The 6,161-nt window shown below is 26.8% G+C and overlaps 1 long non-coding RNA gene across 1 annotated transcript; it reads left to right on the top strand.

Moving 5' to 3' along the window:
• The first annotated feature begins 4,098 nt into the window (after positions 1-4,098).
• On the top strand, positions 4,099-5,726 carry LOC126844918 (uncharacterized). Its single transcript, XR_007686657.1, has 3 exons — positions 4,099-4,194; positions 5,451-5,600; positions 5,663-5,726. It is a non-coding gene; the product is annotated as an uncharacterized LOC126844918 (long non-coding RNA).
• Positions 5,727-6,161: the final 435 nt, after the last annotated feature.

Consider the following 6,161-nt stretch of genomic DNA (forward strand, 5'->3'; position numbering starts at 1 on the left):
GCAAGAGTATTATCACATCATCAAATGTATGTCTGATGCATATATACCTCTCATTATAAACATATTATTATCATCTAAAAGCCATTTTTTTAAAATAAAAAATAACGACTTGCTGTTGAATATACATACTTATTACTTCTTTATACTGAACATACATAATTATAACTTTACTTAAAAATAAGTATTTTTACATAATTATGATACATTAGGTTCAATTTAAATTACAGTCAACTGTTCAGTCAGTTATCGTCAAATGTCAAGTAAGTAGGTACGTAGTTCGATGGCTTAAGTTTGCAGACTAACAACAAAAATGAACTTATTCATTGTGTTTTTATTACTCGTGTCCTGGTACATCTCTAAATCTCAAACAGTAAGCGATATTTTTTTAAAAATAATTATTTATATAAGGTTTATATAGTTGATTGAATCATTAAAGAGTTAAACGGACATTCATACAATAGTGTTAAACATAATCTAAAATATTTAGCGATTCCTAAAACTCTTTATTTTTATCCGTGATTTTTCAATTGAATTTTATTGAATAATTTAGACTTTATTTTTATGGATTTATTCAATCTGACAAAAGTCTTAAAATAAATATTTCCTTAATGATTATTCATTATTTATTAGGGTGGCGCAAAAAAAATATTTTTTTCCACCCATCACTAAATATTAATCTTTATAGTAAAAAAATAAGTTTATCAAAGTTTGGGGTAATTCGGTAAAGTTTAACGCGTTTAATATAAATGTTAGGCGTTTTTCATTAATTTTTACAATTCTTTGTCTAAAACTTAAACTATTAAATATTTTCTGAATCTGAAAGTTTTTTAAAAAGTTATTTTTTTTGTCTGATATAGTATATATAACATTTAACCTAGTATAGTAGGGTTTCATAGTAATTTTAATAACTAAATATACGTTTTTTTTAGTTTTTCTAAAGTCAAACTAAAAAAAAAAGATTGAATAATTTAATTTTAAATTGTGTGATAGAAAATTAAAAAATATATAAGGAATGTTTTGCATACCTAAATTTTACTATAGCAGCTAAAATAAACTAAAAATTATATTTTATTTTATTAGTGCTATTTAATAACATTCATTCGTCTTTTATTTTTTTTTAAAACAAGTCTATTTTTTTTTGCAATCTAGAAATTTAAGCGTGTTTTTCAACCTTTTGAAATAGTCATTGTCTTTGCTCTTCATTGTTGGTTAAGCTGTTAAAGAAGTAGTCATAAGTGCAACTCCTCTTCTGCATGAAACTTATAGGACATAGGTATTTAATTATTTAAAAATTACTATAAAACCTTAAAATAAGAGCTTAAATTGTATACGTTGCTACATCAAATAAAATAGTAACTTCTTACGATTTTAACTAAACCGTATATTAAATAGTTTCAGTTATAGACAAAGAATTGGGCAAAATAATGAAAAACGCCTAAAATGTATATTAAATTGCGTTGATTATCTTGTTAAACTTTACCGAATGACTCCAAATTTTAATATACTTTTTACTATAAAGATTAGTTTTTGGTGGTGGGTGCACATTTTTTTTGCGCCACCCTATTATTTATACACAAGATGTTTGTTTATATGGAACCATTTTCACTGTAGAGCCTAAGACGATTGGATTAATGAAATCTTTTGGATTTTCGATAATGGAAACAAAAATAAAGTATTCTTCCATATTTCCTGCATAATCATCCCACAACTTGTAACTCATTATTTTAGATTTTCTATAACAAATTTGAATGTTTTTTTTCAAAACTTTAGAATTTTCAATACAATTTCAAAGTGTTTTATTATTATTTTTTTCGTACAATATTTTAATATCTTTTAAAATATTGTCCGGTTCATAGTTAGTGAATCACCATATAGTCTGGTTATAATGTAGGTATTTTTTTAAACGGTGAGCTAGTTGGCTTAATAAGTACAAGTTGTACATCTAAAATATTTTTGGATATTTATGAAATTTTATTATTTATTAACACCTCAGTACACCTTCGCAATGGAAAAATATGGTAATTGTGGCAATGTAAGTGTTCGCAATATTGTTGACGTTCGATACAATTATTCACAATACACTACCGACGGCAAAGGGTACATGGAATATCTGAGAACTATGAATTGGGAAGACAATTATGAGGTTCGAACTTGCAGCGATTAGGTAAATATAAAACGGCTAATATATTTTGTTGTACATACTATAGATATCAGGCGATATGTATCAAAAACTAGACGGGCGATGGGTTAAAAACCACCAAACAACCTGGCCAAAGACTAAATTTTGTATTTTCTTGTTGGCTGACATATTAGCTATGCCAATTATGCAAAAGTTTATGAATTTTGAAGGTCGTTGTCCATTAAAAAAAGTTAAAAAAACTTTTAAATACTATATTTTACTGTACAACGTCATATTATGAATAAAAGTTTATGTCCTATTGTGTTTAGGGTAAATTCGAGATTTACACAGGCAAGGTAGTATCAAAGTATAAACCCCTTTTGCCTTACGGATGCTGGAAAGCGGTTGTTAATTTTGAAAAACCGGACACAAGAGAGGTCGAAAGTGTTTGTGCTGTCTTCCATTCTGTCGAAAAACTGAAATCCAATCATACAACATGCCAATAGTAAATTCCACGGAATATTCTATGTGCATTATGTAGTTCACATATTTAAATTTTTTATTATCAGTCTGTATTGCAATGCAAATTTTATTTCTTGATTAGTTATAGCAATTTTTATCACTTTTAACAGGATAATATCTGTGACCATTAAACGAAAGACACTCGTTTTATCTGAAAATAATTTCAATTTTGTATTTTTTTTTTTTAATTTATCCATTGTACAATATTAAAAAACTACCAAATATTTATATTTTAAGTATTTTTCATAGCACTATAAACGAAACTCAATCGGTAACGTACTTACCTATATATTCAATTACATTTTTAATATAAGAATAATTTGCCAAATATTTTGTTTGGTCTAGAACCGTTTTTCAATAATTAGTGTAAAGGTATAAGAGTTTATCATTTATCACGGGAGGTGGAGTGCGGTTGAGTAATACATAAGATACAACTCACACTACGGTCCACCCTTTCTCCCGTCTTAAATTTGAAACTTATTTAACTTTAAATGCCGTTATTGAAAGTTGGTTATCGAGCAGTCAAAACAACTGACGGCTAATTATTATTATAAACTATAAAATGGAAATATTAGAGTAGATCATGAAATTCAATTGAGATATCCTAGGGCTAAAGATGTCATGGGCGTTAAACCAAAGTTACCTGTTAAAATAGAAAAAGGAAACGAAAAGAAGACAGAGTAGAGGTTAGACGTTCAGAAAGAACAAGACAAAAACCAAAACAATTTATGTTAGATTAAGAATTATTGTAATTATATTTAGGATCATTGTGATAATTATGTATGTATTTTAATATTATGTTTTGTTTGTTTTGGATTTAAAATTATTATAAATATTTAAATCCATATCAGGTCTGTAGGTTTATTATGCCCGACATTGGTAAAATCACTCCTAGTTAGATGGTGAAATGGTTTTTGTTTTTATAACATTAATATAGTATAATCACTTTATGTTATTGCGACTACTATGGCTGTATTATTCAAAAACAACCGAGTACAAAATAATGCTATATTCAGTACGAAGCTAAGATTTTAAAATGACTAAATCAATAAATTGTAACTATACAGTTTAAAAACGAAGCATTTTTACCGACCTTGATATAGTTGTAATTAAACATGTTACTTATGATACACACTATACATATTCCTCTCATTAAAAACATATTTATAATACATTATTAAATAAATTATAACAATGTAATGAAAAAATAAATAATTATTGCAAACCGCAATAGTATTATTTCATAGTATCTGGTACACATATCCTTCTCATTATGAATATATTAATATCATCAAACATTTTTTTTTAACTAAAAAAAAATTACTTGATGTTGAGTATACATATATTAGGTAATTACTTTTTGAATATTCATAATTATAGCTTACCAAAAAAAAATATTATAACATAGTAATGTTACATTTGGGTTTAGTTTAAATTACATGTCAGGCAAGTACAGTCTTCACTCGATTAACTTTGTTCGATTATCAAGAATTATGAATTTATTTATTGTGTACTTATTAGTTGTCTCCTGGTACATTCCTAAATTTCAAACAGTAAGCGTTATTCATTTTAAAATATAGGTTTATATGTGTTAATTATGTTTCAGGTGGTAGGCATTAAATAGTATAACTTATATTTTAAGTTTCCAAAAGGTATGCGTTTATATTATCGAATTGCGATTTAAAATTTTTGGTTTTTTAAAAAGAAATTCGAATTTTTTAATAATTTATTATTATATGTACAATTTTTAATTTAAAATTTTTTTTTTTTTTGTACAAATAAAAATGATTTTATTTTGTTTAATTGGTAGAAAAACATGAAAACCGTTTTTTTCTTATAAAAATAATTTTTTGTTTTAGAAAATTAAAATTTGACGAAAAACCCGTTATTCTTCGGTAGGTTGACATTGTCAATAATTATCAATCGTGTGTCATTTTAATTTATTTATGAAACCCCAAACATTTTAGTTGGAAAAAAATCCAAACCTATTTGTTACATTATTCAAATTTGAGTTATATATATGCAGAGTGATACACCACTAGCTATGAACCAGTCAATCTCGAGTGATATTAGCCTAAAAAGGATCCATTTTATCCATTTGTAAGTGTGGATAATTGAAAAAAATATATTCATTTTTATAATTTTATAGTTAATGCATTACCCAATTCTATTAAATTTTTTAAAAATATAACCCTACGTTTTAAGTGTTCAAAGTTCAAACCTTATAGACTTGAACTGAATAAACCTTTTAAAATGGTAACTTATATTTATCAACTCTTTAAAGAAGGAATAATTTGTTGATTACTAGTTTTGCGTATTTAATTTTGATGAAATAAAAGTTTAAAATTTAAGATAGAAGAAAAAGTGCAGCATTTTTCTATATGTGTACGAAATGGAGTACACTACTCCATTTCGTATCCTAAAATTGTGAACTTAAATAACTTTAATATCGACCAGTCAAAATTCTTAGCAAACTTTTCTTATTTTTAAAAGCTAAGATAATACGTACACTACCGTTTAAAATTCTTAATTTTGTAGGGGTTTAACACAAAACGTATGGGGTCGTATAACTGAAAAATACATAAAAATTGCGCTAACTAATAATTGTGTAAGTATAAAAAATAGTTTAAAAAAGGCCAATGAATTTAAAGATATTGTCTGGTTATAGTTAGTAAAGTAACCCTGTAAAGTATAAATATACACTTTTTTTTTAATACAGATTGTTAGTTCCATAAAGTTAATAAAAATCGTTACCCGTAATAACTTTTAATAGTTGTTACACAATTTTTATATATTATTAACACTGCAGTACACATTAGTTGTGGAAAAAAGTGGTAATTGTGGCACCGGAACCGTTCGCAGTATTATTAACGTTCAATACAACTATTCGCAACACAATACCGACGGCAAAGGGTACATGGAATACCTAAGAACTATGAATTGGGAAGACAATTTTGAGGTTTGATCTTCGAGCCAATAGACAAGTATAACACAGATAATATTTATCTATACATTTTTTAGATATCAGCCGACATATATCAAAAACTAGATGGGCGATGGGTTAAAAACCACCAAAGAACTTGGCCAAAGACTACATTTTGTATTTTCTTGTTGGCTGACATGGTGGCTATCCCAATTATGCAAAAGTTTACAAATTTTGAAGGTCGTTGTCCAGTAAAAAAAGTAAAATAACTTTTAAGTACTATATTTTATAGTATTATACTATGAATAAAAGTTTATGTCCTATTGTGTTCAGGGAAAATTCGAGGTTCGCACAGGCAAGGTGGTATCAAAATATCAACCCCTTTTGCCTTACGGATGCTGGAAAGCGGTCGTACATTTCGAAAAACCGGATACAGGAGAGGTCGAAAGTATTTGTGTCATCCTCCACTCTATCGGAAAACTGAAATCTAATCATACAACATGTCCATTGTAGAGTCCACGGAATATTCGACTTGCATTATGTGAACTGCATGTTTAAATGTTTAGTTATATTAGTCGATTAAATGTTTTTTTTTTT

The sequence above is a fragment of the Adelges cooleyi genome, unplaced genomic scaffold (assembly GCF_023614345.1).
Source record: "Adelges cooleyi isolate 19-005CV unplaced genomic scaffold, UGA_ACOO_1.1 ACOO_flye_CR_arks_rails_tigmint_CR_PRNA_651, whole genome shotgun sequence".
Taxonomy (NCBI): Eukaryota; Metazoa; Arthropoda; class Insecta; order Hemiptera; family Adelgidae; genus Adelges; species Adelges cooleyi.